This window comes from Ambystoma mexicanum, chromosome 11 (genome assembly GCF_040938575.1).
Source record: "Ambystoma mexicanum isolate Mex_15411 chromosome 11, UKY_AmexF1_1, whole genome shotgun sequence".
In the NCBI taxonomy this organism is placed as follows: domain Eukaryota; kingdom Metazoa; phylum Chordata; class Amphibia; order Caudata; family Ambystomatidae; genus Ambystoma; species Ambystoma mexicanum.
In genome coordinates this window covers 660,055,350-660,073,119 of record NC_090934.1, presented here as the reverse complement: position 1 = coordinate 660,073,119, position 17,770 = coordinate 660,055,350, and the positions used below count along the sequence as shown (strand labels likewise).

Genomic DNA, 17,770 nt, shown 5'->3' with positions numbered 1-17,770 from the left:
TCTTCAGCCATAATTTAGAGAAGGAAAACTTTATCTTGTCCCTGCAGTGCTCTGCCAGGGGGTTCCTGCAGCTTGGGAACATTCAGTGGGGTTTCAGAGTTGAAAATAGTGTTTGGCCAGGAGAGGAGGTCTTGTGATTCTTCCCTTCTATGAAGAGGAGGCTGCCGCGAGGCTCTAAGCGGACTCCTAAGGGCCACCTTCCTCCAGCTTGTGGGAGTCCCCAGCTATCACTTGTATTTTTGTATTTATTTTAATTTATATAGCGCTTTAATCCAAAGAGGAACAAGCAAATACAACAAGCAATACATGACAATAGAATCTAAACCAGAAAACATTACAAGGAACAATTTACATTATTAATGAGGTTACGCACTCACAAGGCCAGCCCCAGCACCAAGTAGGGGACTCCATCACACAATGTTGAACTTCTAAACGAATTTTGGTTGTAAAGCTCTGTTAAGAAAAATCAATGCCTCAGCAAAATGAACTTACAGAATGAGAGCTTTATAAGCAAGACAAACAAGTTACTTTCTTACCTGGTAACGTTCTTTCGATGGGATGGTCCAATGACGTATTCCATATCTATGACAGGTAATCACCACAGCTGTGATGCTTCGGAAAATATTCGGCATCTGCGTCCTGCGTCGATGACGTCGATACGCTGTCCTCGAGGGCCTCCGTCGAGCCGACGTCACCGGATGTTATAAGTAGGACGCGCGACGCCCCTAGCCTCAGTTATAGTTTTTTTCCCCAGAACGTGTGGCACCAATCTTCTGCCAGTATGACCACAGAAAGCCTTGTGGAAACGTAAGCTGCATTTGCATAAGAAATTCTGTAGCGGGGCAGGTAGGGAGGAGCGATATGGAATACGTCGTCGGACCATCCCATCAAAAGAACGTTACCAGGTAAGAAAGTAACTTGTTCTTCGAGGGGATTGGGTCCTCCGACATATTCCATATCTATGACAGACTCCCAAAGCAGTACCAACGTATGGAGGAGGGAAAAGAATTTAGAATATAGAAATTTAGAATACCCAATTAAATTGCAGAGTAAAGGACCGCCTTGCCAAAGGCCAGATAATGCCCATGGATAGAATCTAGGGAGTAGTGTCTTACAAAAGTATGGACCGAAGCCCATGTGGCTGCTTCACAGATGTTACGAATAGGAACACCCCTCTGCAGGGCAGTAGAGATAGCCATACCCCTAGTAGAATGGGCCCGTAAGCCTACCGGAGGGTCCTTACCCGCCAAGAGATAACATTCAGAACTTGCCAAAATAATCCATCTAGACAAAGTCTGCTTAGTAACAGCTTGTCCCAAACGCCTTCCAGCGTAACCTATAAAGAGCTGATCGTCCACTCTGACCCGGGACATGCGTGAAATGTAGAAACTTAAAGCTCTCCTAGGATCCAACCTATGGAGCCTCTCCTCTTCCGTACCAGGATGCGGAGGAGGATAAAATGCAGAAAGAATGACCTTCTGGCTTAAATTAAATTCCGACAGCACTTTCAGAAGAAAGGAAGGACGAACCCTAAGGACAACCCTGTCCTTATGAAACACAGTGAAGGGTGGCTTAACAGAAAGTGCCTGCAACTCACTCACTCAATCTGCGATCGGAAGTAACCACAACTAAAAATACAGTATTAAGGGTTAACAGTCTCAAAGGACAAGAATGTAAAGGCTCAAATGGAGCACCCATTAGGAATTTTAGAACAAGGTTCAAATCCCAACCGGGCACCTGGAAAGGTGACGGTGGAAACACATTAGTGAGCCCTTTCAGAAACTGAGAAACAAAAGGAATTTTGAAATAAGAATACTCTTCAGACGAGCGCTTAAATACAGACAGCGCCGCCAGGTAACCTTTAATGGTACCCACTTGCAGGCCCTTGTGGGCTAAAGAAAGGAAAAAAGACAGGAATGTCACATAAAAAAGGATCCACATTCTTAACCCTGCACCAGTCGCAGAACTTTCTCCAACGGCAACGGTACAGGGACTTTGTTGCGGGCCTTCTGGCCGAAAGCAACACCTCCATCACGTCTTCAGGGAGGTCCCAATCCTTAAACCTCAACCTTTCAGAAACCAAGCGTGAAGGCTCAGGGACCTGACCTCTGGATGGAGAACCTGACCCCCTCCCGTGAGAGCAGATCGTCTCGGTAGGGAAGGCGACGTGGAGGGCAGATGGACAAGTCGAGAAGGTTCGGGTACCACGTCCTCCGGGCCCACGCCGGAGCAATGAGGATCATCCGGGAACCGAACCTCCGCAGTACTTGTGGGATGACGGGGACTGGAGGAAACGCGTACAGCAGTGGGAATGATCACTCCACCACGAACGTGTCTCCTAAGGCTCCGTTTGGAGGAAATTCCTGCAAGCAGAACCTCTCGCACTTCCGGTTGACACTGGAGGCGAAGAAATCCACTTGAGGGGTCCCCCAAAGGGCGAAGATCTCCAGGAGAATCTCCTGAGCCAACTCCTACTCGTGAGAGATCGCGCTGTGCCTGCTCAGAGCATCCGCCGTCTTGTTTTCGTCTCCTGCCAGATGAACTGCTGAGATCGAAACTTCCTGCTGGATTGCCCAGAACCAGAGTTGCATCGCCTCCCTGCACAGAGGAAGTGACCCTGCCCCCCCTTTTTGTAGAGGTAGCGCATGGCCACCGTGTTGTCCGTCAGGATCAGGACATTCTTTCCTCGCACAGTCGGAAGAAAAGCTTTCAGGGCTAGCCTGACGGCCCTCAGATCCAACAGATTGATATGGAGTCTGGGCGCCGACGGAGGCTAACGACTGCTGACTGTCAACACGTTGGCATGAGCTCCCCATCCTGTGAGGGTTGGGTCCGTCACGATCGTCACCTCCGGCCAGGGTAGCCAAAATGGAGCCCCCTTCAGCAGATTGCCTTCGACGGCCCACCACAGAAGGTCCTGGGCGACCGAGGGCGGCACCTGAACCGGTTCCGACATTCTGCCAGAGGACTGTGACCACTGCATCTTGAGGGCCCATTGCAGAGATCTCATCCGCAACCTGGCCTCTGGCACCAGAAGAATGCAGGATGCCATGAGGCCGAGCAACCTCAAGAACTCGAACGCCGGGAGACTATGGGCATGTTGAAACTTGTGCACCATCTTCAGAATGTGACGAGCCCTCACCTGGGGAGGGAAACACTTCCCCAGGGACATGTCGAGCACTGCTCCGATGTACTGGAGCCACTGAGTTGGCATCAAGTGGGACTTCTTTAAGTTGAAGGAGAAGCCCAGCTTGTGAAGGGAGTGGCAGATGACGGACAGATGATCCAAGACTTGCTCGGGAGAGCACGCCCTGATCAACCAATCGTAGGGGTAGACGTGAATCCCCCCTTTCCTGAGATACGCTGCCACCACCACCATGAACTTGGTGAAAACCCTTGTGGCGGAGGTCAATCCGAATGGCAGGAACCGAAACAAAGTGCAAGTCGCCAATCGCGAACCCCAGGTACTTCTTGTGCTTGGAATGGATTGGCACATGAAAGTAAGCGTCTTTGAGGTCGAGAGACACCAACCAGTCCTGAAGTTGAAGGACCTGGAGGACTTGAGAGAGAGTAACCATCTTGAACTTGTCCTTCCTGAGGAGCTTGTTCAAACCATGCAAGTCCATGATGGGTCTCAATCCCCAGTCTTTCTTCGAAATCAAAAAATAAGGGGAATACCATCCCTTGTTCCTCTCCGCTACAGGCACCAGTTCTATAGCGCCTTTCTCCGGCAGGGATTCGATTTCCTGCGCAAGGAGCGCATCCAGACTCTTCAAAGAGAGATTCCCTGGTGGACTGTCGTGAGGCCTCTGCCGGAAACGAAGACAGTAGCCGTGGGCTATTATCTCCAGAACCCACACATCTGAAGTAATGGCACGCCATTCTACAAGATGCTGCACCATCCTTCCCCCAACCGGCGAACCATGGGACATGGCCTCATGACTGAGCTGAAGTGGCTGCGGCAGTGCCTGAGGGTAAAAAAGCAACTGCCCGAGCGGCTCTGGCACCTCGAGTACCTTGTTTTCCACCTCTGGCACTCCTGCGGTGGCCCCTTTGACTTGCAGCCCCTCTCGATCTACCAAAGGAAGAGTAGTACCGAAAGGAACCTCCCCTCCATTGCGGTCCCCTAGGATGAAAAGGTGGAGGTTGGCAAACTGCAGCGCTCAATGACTTCGCTGCAGCTTTGGAGGTCTGCAACCTCTCAAGGCTCTCGTCAGCCTTGCTGCCAAAAAGATGTTCACTCTCAAAGGGCATGTTGAGAAGCCGGGCTTGCACATTAGGAGCAAACCCCGACTTCCGCAACCACGCAAATCTGCGCATTACGGTGCTCGCCGCCATGGACCGGCTGACACAATCTGCCACGTCCAGAACCGACTGAACGGATTCACACATGGCTTCCTTGCCATCCTGAACAAGAGCAAGAAAGCCATCCAGTTCCTCCCCTCCGGGAATATGTTCAGCTGCCAAATAGACACAATTCCAAAGAGTATGAGTGAAACGTGCTAAGGCACACATGGAGTTGGCTGCCTGTAAAGCCATATCCCCTGAAGAAAACACTTTCTTCGCTCAGCCATCAAAACGTTTGAGGAGGGATGGGAGGGTACGATGCCTGTTTTGCCGGGGCCGTAGCCGCCTGCACCACCAAACTCTCCGGGGTGGGGTGCGTAGTCAAGTAGCTGGGGTCGCTACTGGCAGGACAGTATTTTTTCAGCAAAGACTTGTCCACTGCCTGGAGACTCTCCAGAGCAGTCCAAGCCGCAGCCACCCTTCTTTGCAAGGCCATTTGGAATGGCAGTACCGGGTCAGTTGGTGGACCTTGGTCCAAGATGTCTGTCAGGTCATCCTGCAGAAAATCTCCTGGTGGCGCAGACCAGCCCAAGTATTCCGTGACTCTCGACATGAGGCGCCGGTACGAGGATTCAGCATGCATACCTGGCTCAGGCTTGCCAAACTCAACCTCCGGGGAGGTGTCCAGACCACTGGCGTTGTGCAAAGACTGACGCAGTTCTTCTGGCTATGACCAGATAGTAGGTCATCAGGAACCTCCTCAGGAACCATACCATCATCAGACCATTCAACCACCTCAGAAATATAGTCAAGAGGCTGGAATAAATCCCTGGTTGAGGGCACATGTTTGGACTTGGCCAGCGCCTTCCTCTGGGTTTCCACCGGTCTCCGGGACACCTCCAAGAAATCCTCCATGAAAGGCGTCGACGGAATCGGTGTCGACGTCTAGCGTGGCGCCGATGGCGTCGACACAGGCCTCGAGGGCGGAGCCCCCAGCGTGTCCTTCGACAGCCTCGCCGCTGCTGGCTTCCTCGGAGGCAGAGCCTCGAGAGAGTCCTTCGACGGTCTTGGCGCCGACGACTTCTTTGAAGACCTCACAGGCTCCGACGGTCTTGATGGCGTCGAGGACCCGGGACCTGAAGCGGGCATGGCTAGAGCGATCCACCTTGTCCGACCGGGACCTCGAAGGTTCCCGGTGATTGCGACGACCGCTCAAGCCCGAAGGCGTGCGAACAGCGTCTCTAGCACGTTCCCTGCCAGCGTCTTTCGACGGCGCGGACGGAATAGAGCCCTGCGACTGAAAAATCGCCATCATCTCCTTACGTAATGAATCCCATTCCGCAGGAGTGGATTGCTTGGTGGGACAAGCAACCCGCCGACGGGCGGAGTCCTCGGACGAGGACGGGGAAAGCGACCGATGATGGCGCTTCCGTCAGTGCCTCGAAGAGGCAGAGGAATGGCGGGCCCCGCTCTGGGACCGTGACCCCTTGGACTTACGCCGACGATGCAGAGTCGCCCCTCGAATCACCAGTCGAAAGCCCCGCGGATTTCGACTTCCGGGGCTTGGACACCTTACCGACAGAAAGCTTCTTCTTACGCTCCCGCAAAGCCTTCGAAGTTAACGCCTGGCAATCGTCTGTGGCGTGGTCCTCACCGAGGCACCAGAGGCAGGCGTTGTGCGGGTCCGTCAGCGACAACTTGGAACCGCAGTCCCGACACTTCTTGAAACGCGGCCGCGGGGTAGAAGAAGATGAACACATCATGGAAATCTTCACAAACAAACTAGATCAAAGAACCGATAGAACAACTCAAAAGAACCGAGGTGCTCCGAAATCTACGAAGCAAATACGTTCGCGGAAAAAACTGAACTGAGGCTACGGGCATCGTGCATCCTACTTATAACATCCGGTGACGTCAGCTCGACCGAGGCCCTCGACGACAGCGTATCAACGTCATCGACGCAGGAGCCGAAAATTTTACGAAGCAGCACAGCTGTGATGATTACCTGTCATAGATATGGAATACATTGGAGGAACCAATCCCCTGGAATCACAATTTTAAACTGGATCTAAGCATACAGAGCAAGCCAATGAAGATGGATCAGGATGGTAGAAATATGATCAAGCCTCCTAGCTCTGGTTATTAGGTTGACAGCGGGATGAAGGACCATCGCCAAAGGAGCAGAAGTGGGTTTCAGAAGACTGGGCAGAATGGCACTGTATGAGTCTGAACAAGAAATAATAAGAGCCCGAACCAACAACCAAAAATCTGAAGTCAGAAGAAATGATTTAGTGAACAAGTAGATGCAAGGTCAAAATTAGAAGTTTTAACCAAAGACTGAATATGAAGTTGAAAGAAAAGATGAGAGCCAATGATAAAACCCAGAGATTCTGCTACATGAGAACGAGAAGGAAAAATCCCATCAAACACCAACTCCTGAAGCCAAATATTGATAGGCAGAGAATAGTTTTCACCCAAAAAATCAGTTTAATGACAATTAAGTTTACAACAATGGGCCTCATTATAAGTTTGCTGGTCCGGGAACTACCGTAACGGTAAGCTTGTCGGTATCGTAGTTCCCGGACCGGCAAACTACGAGTTGTGCTTGCGGGTACCTTTCTGCCTGCCAGGTCGGACCTGGTGGGCAGAGCGGCACCTGCAAGCACATCATGTCGGATGCACCGGCACGTTCATAATGGTGCTGGTGCAAGGCCGCAATGACCCGGTAATTGCCTATTTCTGGGCGCCGGAAAAAACAGCCTAGTAATGAAGCCCAATGTCTCACCAATGACTCATCAATCCTCGGATGCATTTTCAGTTGTACGATGGGAGATTTAGCCCAAAGGTCCCACACAGCAGTCTAAGAAGAGCTACAACAAAAAAGGAGCCATTTGAGTTGCATGATGTGTAGTGAGGTGAAAATACCCAGCAAAGGTGCAGCAGTATCCAAGTCAAGGAAGAGGCCATTGAATTGCACGCTGGAAGTGTGTTCCAAAGACCCAGTGAAATTCTAGCAACATCTAAAACAGTTAAGAGACATTTGAGTTGTCATATGGGAATTATCTAATATTTGCACCTACTAACTTAACCAAACTCACAAATCTAAAACTAAAAGAAATATACAGATGTTTGGAGCATATCTGATATGCTCTTGAGCAAATCTTTGTGAATCAGATTTGCACATGATCATCTCAGTGGTGCTCCAGGCATCTCAAATTTAGGTTTGAGAATTGGCGTTAGTAAGCTGATGCAAATCTGAGATATTTGGACATATCTCTTGATTTAGTCCAGTGCATATGGTTTAGTTACGTATATTTAACTGTGGTTCTCCAGGCTTGGTGTCATTTAAAGATTCACATGTGGGAATAAATCGCTCATCAGGCTGGGAATCCTTGGTAAACACTACATGCATAGCAATAGGAAAAAAAAACTTAAATTGCACCCTATCAACCACATTATGGACCCTTAGTACCTTTACCTTCTTGGATCAGTGAGGGACAGGGGGTGAGGCTCCAATCTTGAAGCCATGTAAATGGGTGCAAAAGCAGTCCTAGTGCATCCACAGATAGCCTCGAAAGGGGAGATGGGACTTGTGCATGCAGATCTATAAAATAATCTAACACTGGAGAGCTACATTTCTAGGTAAGTAACCTATGGCTCTCTACATCAAGATCTGGGACTATCCGTGCCCATCAGTTTACAAGGACCACTTGTTGGAACTTCATAGTCAACAAGATTACAAGAGCCTGGAGTCGTTTTAAACTATATAGAAAGGCTTATCTGAATTGGACCTTAACTATCTTTGGGATTATCTGGCACACAATTCTAAGGATGGCATATGGGATTTGAAAATTAGATACTGTCACGCACTCACGGCTCCGTTCAAGTACGCCAGTCATACACCCCTCATCCTCACACAGCTCTCACACACGCTCTCATGTCCGGGGGGTGTCACCTGAGCAGGCTCATCTCTGGGGTCGGAAGCACCAAACAACCAGGTACAATAGGAGCTTTCCATACCTCCACTGGCGGCTTCCATGGCGCTTACGGGACAGCAACTACAGACAAACGCCTCGGCATTCGTCAACACAGTTCCAGCGTGCACTTCCTGGTCCCGGGTCACGTGACACGCTCACCGGTCCCGCTCGCGGATCAGCTGACACAGGGACACACAGGATTTAAACGCTGGACTCCCGCGAAACAGCGCTTCACAGCTGTTCGCACCGGAGGACTCTGTTCAGCTATTCTGATCCTTGGATTCACGGCTTTTGACACGGATTTCGACTCTGGACCTTGCTCTGCTCTTCTGCCCCTCCTGACTACTTGTTTGCTTTGGAACATTATTCGGAATTGCCTTTGGATTGCCCCTTACGGATTTTGTGTCTCGGATCTGGCTTCTCGCCATTCCAGCTTGCGCATATATCTCTGCAGGTTGGTTGGGTGGACCCTCGCACGACATTGGTCTTGATACTACTGGGAGGCCAGCTCACTTGATCACCCCCCCTCTCCACGAAGTACCCCAGCATAGCTGTCTGGGGTCAGCAGTTTCGTGGTATCAGACCGGCGAGGGAAACCCACCTGTGGCCCCAATAACCGCAGAGGGAGTGCTTTTACTCTTCCTCTGTGGTGCTTGGGGACGGAGGTTCCATACTCTGCACGACAATCAAGAACAGAACAGATACTTGAAAATGAAAGACAAAGACCTCTAGACTCCAAACATATTTCGAGTCAAAACATGGCAATGGCCAAGAACCCTACCTCAACAGAATATTTAACCCAGAAATGAGAGAAATCTATTTAAAATTCTACATAGACTAACACTTGTAGTGATAGCGGGGATGTGGACTCGAAGCAATGACAGTGCCCTTTGCGATATATCTGTTGAAGCAGTTATCCATTTCCGTTCTTGTGCCCACTCGACGCCAAATTAAGAACAAAATGATTGAAGCTCTTAATTAAGGATGCCGGAATAAGATCTTTGCAAGTCACCTTAGTGCGGCCGTGCAGCACCGCCAGTGTAACAGCAGTTTTCAGTAGCACAATTTATCAGGAATCGAGTATGGGCAGTGTCAAGGAGGCGAAGATGGTGAGATTCGATTTTGGCATACTTACTACGTGATTTTACATTCCGTAAAATTGTTCTATGTGACTATAAAAGCTGAACACATTCTTTTTTTAAACTAACACCTGTACCCTCTCTCCTGCCTCCATCCTTAATCAACCACCTCTAGAGATGCAGAGCCCTACTCACCTTTCACTAATATAGTGCCCTGCTCCCTGTACTGCGCAGGTAAGCTAGTGTCATGCTTACTAAAGTCCTCCCCTCCCCTAACTCAGGACTTATTTCTCACACACTTAGATCCATATACATACAGACAGACACAATTGGTACCACTCTCTGAATCCCAACACGTTACCTTCACTCTCTCCAAATCCCAACACGTTACCTTCACTCTCTCAAAAAATGCCAGAAGTCTTCTCCAAGTCCTCCAACTGTGGCACACTCATCTGTGGTCTCTGGGTCTTCCTCTCACCTCCTCTGACCTCTCTAAACACCGCTCAATGACAACGGATGCTACTGGATGTTTAAAGCCATCACGTCCCAGTCTAGAAGGTCACTGCCTCCATTAGATGCTCGAGTTAGCCGAGCCCCTAGGCCAATCTCTTTCTAAATGTATACCAACTTCATCATCTCCTTCCCTTGGGACTAAAATGTCCCCATAAAGTCTTCAAAAGACCCCTGAACCACACACCCCTTTCCAGTCTCCATTTTCTTCCCAGCCATACAGTCATAAAGTCTCCTGCATCATCTGTTCTCTCTTGCCTTCCTCTGGGAAATTACCTGAAAGATGAATTAAAGGGGCCTGGCCAGGACAGAGGCTAAAAAAAGGCACTGGGTCAGAGAAAGAGGCACCAATCCATTTACACGTCTCCACACTTACCACGAGCCAGGGACGGACCCCCCTCAACTCCCAAACACAACCTCCCTGATTATCCCAGGCTGAGAGGGGTCCCTGCTGCTCCCCCACCCTCCTCCCGGACAGGGTCAGGCCCTGGTCGCAATATTTATGCATGACCCTTGTGTGGCCCGGTTCATGGTTACAGCATACTAAGAGTATTATTAGAGACTCGCCAATTGGTTAGAGGCCTAATCTGCTTTCCTTATGGCCATGGCACAGCTCACTGAATCAGTATATATTCAACTAAGCAATCTTTTTGAGGCACTGAGTAACGTGAATAGTATACGACAGGGCTCTCTTTCAGGCCCTGGCAGGGGTGGGGAGTGCTCTACCCAAATAACCCACAGTGTCAGAGCGAGTGCGTGCAGGTCCCCTCCCACCTTACATAGGATGAAGGTGTACAACCCCCACAAGGAGAATACCAGCCATGAGAAGCAACAACGGGCAGCAGCCGGAAGACACAGCCAGAGCCGCTCAGCTGCATGATGCAGTAAACCACACAACACCAGCCACAAGAGAAAGGGATGCTGCAGAGACTTTACAAGTCAATGCAGCGTCCAGAACTCTAGCCTGTGCACCACCACTAAACCACCAGGGGTTCTTATTAATGAATGAAAGCCTCCCCAGAGGCCTTCTACATGAAAACCCCACTAGCCACAAGGGATATTTTGGGGCAAGCTTTGGCCTACAAGAAGACCCGGACACCATCAGGGTCCATGTTAGAAATGCAGCAAGGGGTGGGGCTTACAATCCCTTTTTAAACCCTCCCCCATAACCTCTGTCACACCCCTCAAGTCAGGTAAGCGATTGGACAGGGTGAGGATCCAATTCTGGGAGACAGTGTGGTATTTAAGAAGGTGCATCTAAATTTTGGGATAGTTGGGTGAGAACAAGAGGCGTTGGAGGACATACAAGAAACCAGAGGAGGCGAGAGTGACCGGAGTGCGGAAGCTATTAGCGAGAAGGGGTCTGTGGAATATTTGTGTGTGAGAGTGTGAGTAACAGAGATAGAGTAGAGGTAGCAGGATGGTAGTGGTAGCAGAGGTTGTGGGAGTGGGAGTATGAAGTGGCAGTTGGTAGTAACGGACAGTAGTAAGTGCAAGTGAGTGGCAGTTTCAGTGGCAAGAGCAGCGGTAGTGAGAGAAATTAGTAGTAGTAGTGAGACAGAGTAGAGGAATAGGAGCAGTAGTAATAAAGGAGAGGGTGTTTCGGTAGCAGAGGAGTAGTAGGAGTGTGGAGGTAGCATAAGAGAAATGGAAGTATAACAACGCAGGTAACAGGATGTAGCGACAGTAAGAAGTGATAGAGCTGAGAGCTGAGAAGCGAGCAGAAGTCAGATCAAAGGGTGGAGGTGGAAAGGTGGCGTGAGAGATCGGATGGACAGTAGTACGATGGGAGAACATCTGTTGAGACTAAAGTAGAAAAGGGTCTGGAGAGAACAGCCGTGACAGACAAAAGAGTGACACTGGGTGAAAGAAAACACCATGCCTACCACCCTAAAACCACTAAGCAGGATAGTTCAGCGAAATACTAGAAGAGCCCCTAGGAAGTCAGGTAGCCACTGTATTAGGGAAAACGCATTAGCTCCAGGAAGAACAGACAGCAGGGATCACCTGGTGGTAGTACCAATATCTCATTACGGAACCATGGGCCAGGGAGGAGGGAAAGGCTGGGATAGACAATTTAAAGAGGGACGTCCCTAGCACCAAGTTCCCAAACGATCACTATAGCCTGAACGATATCCCAACAGACCCACAGCCAATCAGTCTGTATTTCCAAATAAACAACCTTGGGCTTACTACCTGAGTCAGCATGGTTATTTCTGGCGAGTCACCCCGTCAAAAGCATCAAATCAATGAGATTAGAAGCACTAGGGTCCAGCTAGATTGAACATGCTGCCTCTCAAGGATTGGTGCCAAAACTGTTTCTAAATTTTCATGGGTAACCCAATCTGCACTTGTAGGAGAGAAGAAAGAAGGAGAATGTTCTTCTGCATTGTATAAGGGGTCAGAAATGTGAGGCAGACAACTTTCTAAAAAGTCATTTTATTAAATAAAAAGGTTGGATCAATGCCCTGCTATCCCTATCCTGACAAGGGTTTTCCTGCCTAAATTAAACTAATCTAACAAAGGATATCTGTCCCTCACACTTGCACGTTCAATAAATAAATAAGGAAATGCATGGCAGTTTTAAACGAAACAGTTGAATTTGTAATATGACCACAGTCTCTTCTCATGATCTGGGTGGATTCTCCATCCCCATATTCATGCAGGATTCTGCTCCACAGTTCAAAAAGAAATATGGAAATCCTGGTTTGTAACAAAGTTCCAACACAGTTCTTTGTAAATTCCACTTGCTAACAGAAAGGTATGACGCTGCAATTATATACCAAAGAAAACAGAATGTTCTTTCTCTTCTTTGAGCAACAATGAGCCTTCTAATTCTCTTCTTCCCATGAACAATAATAATTGTCTTTGTCAGGATGATTTGCCACAACTGATTGCTTTCTTTCGAAACGTAACTCTTCTTCAGCAGGTGTATACAGTTCTTCCTTCAGCACCACAAACATAAATTGTCTTTGTTAGGACCATTTTACAGCACTTCATCAACTGCTACCTGGTTTACTCCCATGCCAGGCCTACTACTTCAAAGGTTTGCCATCCGGTTATGTTCCTTTGCCCGAACAGCGTTTCACAAAATAAAATGTGCTTCAGTGGTAACCTCCAACTTAAACAACTTTACAACAGCATCACCATGTTTGTTCTTTTGCAGCATTAACCTTTTTAGCAACTCTTCAGGGAAAACAGAATTCACATTGGTGCTCTTAAATACTGTTCTGCAAATTATGCTCCACTCCTTCTAAATAACCTCTTCCAGAAGGGCAGCTTTTTTGACACTTTCTTTTCCCCACTGCACAGGTAACCAAATACTGATAAGGATATTGTTTTATTCTATTACTCTCTTGATGTTGGAAATGTGTGCTTATATCAGCTTTTGTTATATGCTTCACAAAATATGCATAACAAGTTTCAGAACCCTGGGGCCATCCATTACTCCCCTTTCGCCTTTGGCAATATCTGTTGGACTTTGATTGCTTAGTTTTTGGTTTCTCTTGGCTTGGGTAATGGTTGTATGCATTAGCTTTTAACAATGTTGCCCCATCGGGTTGCTGATTCCTCCATAAAATCACATGCTTAAATGTACAGTCATTTGGCATTAACAAATGAGGTTTGCTGCTTACTGATAGTTTGGTATTCATAATTACTGCCAACACTTCTTCTAATCATACATGAGTGAAAACGCCTGCCCTGAACACGCAAGCAGTCTCAGCAGCGCTCCGGGGTCACTTTCAACTTGTGAACTCACCGGATAAGTCGCACGCTTCTGATCCTCTCTGTGTTCACAGGTCTTCTGTTGGAGTGGCTCCTCACGACCAGGCAAGCAGTTTCCCCTGGTCCGCCTTCGCCTGCACCACTCGTTTCTGGAGCTTTATCTGCTCCCGAGAGTCTCTGGTGCACACCAGTCACCAGAGACCTCTCAAGAGGGAAGACTTCACTTTCTGCTTTCGCTTCTCACTGCGCAAATTCTGCACATTACATTTTCAAAGGGCAAGTGTCCCTTCTGCATGCTTCCCGCTGCACAACCTCTGCAATTGGGACAATTGGAGGAATAGACCCTCTCAGGACCAGCCATGTCTTTGGCTTCACAGTGGTCCCAGCGTCTTCTCGCTCCTCCAGCCCGGACATCAGCTGCATACACAGTCTGCACAGTTCTTAATGCTCACTCTACTCTTCTCCATCTGATGCCTGCACCTGACAGGGCAATTTAAGCCTCACAGTCTCCCTCAGGTGTGGGTCACTTACATTAATTAGGTGACCTCTCCTGCAGCATTGTTCCTCTTCAGCCCTCTTCCTCGTTCCAGTACTCAGGGAATTATGGGACCTGAAGTCCCCAGTGACAAAAGTAGTTTTTCTCACATCTTCGTTTTTTGCAATAAGCCATTAAAAGATTGGGGTTTCGGGGAAAGCTAAACAAGGGGTTTTCCCATTCCTCCTGATGAGATTCCCCCCGCCCCATGTGATCCATCACAGGGTCTAGATCAGACATCGTCTACCTTTCCCTGGCCTTATGAGAAGGGTTCCAGGCCAGGTTTTCTGGGAAAATCATTGCTGACCCATTACAATTGATTAAATTGGCTATGATGAAATCTCTGTGGGCACACCAGCCAAGGCAGGGACTGAGTACTCTAGAGGGCAGGGGAGCCTCCAACTACATGATGCGTCCCCTGCAGGGGGTTAATAAGGGACTACCCACAGCTCTGAGAAGAAGTCCTCAAACAGTGTCGGTCTTAAAAACAAAGTCCAAAATGGATTGCAGATGGGACTCTAATGCAAAACAATTGGCGGAAACAGGATTCAGAGTTGGTGCTTGGCACACAAACGTGAACGGCAGCTTTCAGCTAAAAGGACACGATCAGAGATGACAGAACCAGTTTCCCAAGAACTTCTCAGGCAGCTCACAGCCATGACATGTCTAACTAAACTGCGATCCACCAGAAGTAAGGAAATGTTTAGACGTGAACTCTGACGGCACAGGAAGGACAGAACCACAAGACAGGCCTTCTTGTCTACACTCTAAGACTCTGGAACCGCCTCCCTGTCAATATCAGACGTTCCCCATCACTTCTACAGTTCAGGAACGAGCTCAATGTCCCAAGGAATGGTTCCTCCCTAACACGTATGTCCACACACCCTGCACTCTCCACCCTACCTGAGACTCCATGATCTGCTCCCCACTGTCTCCTCCCAGGTTGTTTGTAGATGCTGCCAATTGCCCACCATCGCCTTCCCCTGTTTGCTCCCCACTCCCTTTTTCTCTGCTTCCCTCACTGTGTTCTTTCCCATATGATTGTAAAGTGCTACGTTGCTTCCTGAAGCTGGGTCAGCACTAAATAAATACCCTAATAATAATGATAATAATAATAACATGGCAGACACACTAACTAAATCAGTAGAAAACTCACCTCACATTTTAAGTGCAGGGGTTACCCACAAGTGGAGGTGGTGGACACATGGGGCCAGATCCACAGAAAACCAGGAAGGAAAGGGCCACCAATCAGAGCATTTATTACCCAATCAGTAGAAAAGACGGCTCAAGGTTGGAAGACCATGGCGGAAATGTTCGAGGGAGAAAAGACCGAAAATAATTCTTCCGAAATCTTTTGATCTTTTGTCCCCAGAACATTGCAGCCACAGGCTACAACCCTACCCACACCTACACCCAACACCCCTACTTTCCTTGCGCCGGCACACTTCGCTGTGTGCTGTCATCTCGCTGTGTCCCTGCAACGCTTGCTCCCTTTCACTTCCATGATCGGGAACCAGCGCCGCAGGGACCTTTCCTTTTTTTATTTTTTCTGGACCGGCTGCGGGGGCAACTCCTGCAACCCCACAGTCACAATATAGTGAGAAAGGATGTGGGGGACACCTGCACAGCCCCCGCCACCAAATGGAACTTTTTGGCCATTCGGAATTTTTAAACAGACAAAATTCGGCCAAATCGACCATTCAGTCTTTTAATCTTGGTCTGTTTCCCAACTTCTGAAAAGACAGCCAGTTTCCAGAATATTGATGGGGGAAAAGGACAGCGTTCCTGCAAGTTGGTTTTATTGTGAGAGAAAATGGCTACTGAGAGGTGGGAGAAGAAGGGAAGAGCAAGGAAGACAGAAAGGGGGAGGAAGTGCAGAAGAAGAACGGCAGGAAGTGCAAGAGTAATAAAAAGAGGAGGAGAAGGACAAGGGCTGGAGTGTGAAACCCAGGTTGGTCACCTGAGAGAAGAGCCAGGGGACGGGGTGAGTCAGATCCAGGTGATCACAGTGATACAGTACCCAAGTGGAGAATCCAGGACATGGTAGAGAGCCTGCTGAGTACCTGAATGACAGAAGATGGCAAGGAGAGAGTAGTATAAAGTACCATATGTGACAAAACCATGGAAGTCGTCACTTCTCCCCGGGAGTAGGGGGTGCCTATTCCAATGAGGCCAGGGAGGTTAGGCCGCTAACCGATAGTCCACCTGGGGGTGGTACTCAGCGGCAGGATCTCATGGGGAGGGTCCTGTATGGGACTAGGGATGACTATTCAGGGAGAACATGGTATATTTCTCCCCAATCCCCCTCACCAAACCCTCCTTTACCTTGCCATCTCATGTACATTGGCTTTAACAAATATGGCTTCTGCTGCTTTCTGATAGTTCAGTATTCAAAATTACTGCCAACACTTCTTCCACTCATACACCCACCTGTCAATCACCTTAAACTGCTGGCACCTTCCTGTTTTCCCACCCTATTTCCTTACTTAAGCAGCCCTCCAGCCTCTTTAGTTTGCAGTTGATGAGCAGGTGCAAGTGGATCTAGGTCATCTAGCATAAGCCCCACCCACCTTCTTAGCCCTGCCTCTTCCTTTCTGCTCTTAACACTTAGATCAAGAGTGTCTCTCACCCTGGCGTGCATAGAAGAGCAGACAAAGAAAAGGAAAATTCCTGTTTGGACGTGTTTGAACAAGGAGGACCCAGGGCCTGAACCTGTGCTCAGACAACAGGTAAGCACGCACTGACATGTTTTCTCCCTCACAGGCCATCCCCACCATCACGAGTCAATGTCAACAACATTGCCCCTCCTCTAAGGCATGGACTTTGCAATACGACAACCTCAACCACATCAACCTCAACCACATCAGCCTCAAGCCCATCAACACCTTCTTACCGTCCACAACACAGAGGTCGATGCTCGCCAACCTCCACTCAGCTATAACCCATGCAACAGAAATCGCCAACCTCATAACTACACACAACCTTGGCACCATCTTCATCACCGAGGCCTGGCTGACACTCACCTCCACCCACATCCTAGACATCCTTGTGCCCGATGGCTACAGCATCCAGCACAGAGACCGGCCGAACAAGACAGGCGGAGGCTTTGTAGTCATACACATAACCTTGTAGACCTGTACCAGACTTGACGTCAACAACATTGGCTCCTTCAAAGTCCTCTCCTGCCATTTCCCACGCTCCCCATCAGACACAGTCACCTTCCATCTTATCTACAGACCACCCAAACCCAAAACCACCTTCATCAGAGACTTCACCGACCTGGTTACCACAATGTCAGTCACGCACACAAACAACATCTTCCTAGGCAACTTCAACCTCCCAGTCAACAAGGCCACCAATCCGATGAAAGAAGCTCTCCTCAGCCTTCTCGACACCCTCAGCCTCACACAGCACACGAAAGACCCAACACATGAGAAAGGTAACATCCTCGACCTAATCATCACCGCACTCTATTCCCTCCACTACAGCTCCCCTCTACCAAATGACTGGTCTGAACTCTTAGCTGTGCCTTTCAACATTGTGCACATTACCCCAGTCAAGCACTCCCAGCATAAAACCAGCAGACAAACCTTCAGGTTCTTCAAGAACTTCCTAGTGGAAGCCCTCACAGAAGACCTCGACAATGTACACCTTAC

General features: G+C 48.9%; 1 protein-coding gene across 5 annotated transcripts in view; it reads right to left on the bottom strand.

Annotated features, from left to right (window-relative positions):
- The window catches only part of METTL15 (methyltransferase 15, mitochondrial 12S rRNA N4-cytidine), a 1,712,973-nt gene that overhangs the window by 138,795 nt on the left and 1,556,408 nt on the right, over positions 1-17,770 (bottom strand). Inside the window, exon 7 of one of the 5 annotated variants that reach the window (XM_069623524.1) lies at positions 437-453. The exons of the other annotated variants lie outside the window; for them this stretch is intronic. The gene's annotated coding sequence lies outside the window, so the exon portion shown is untranslated. Of the gene's footprint in view, positions 1-436; positions 454-17,770 lie in introns of those variants that run through there. 5 annotated transcript variants of the gene reach the window in all.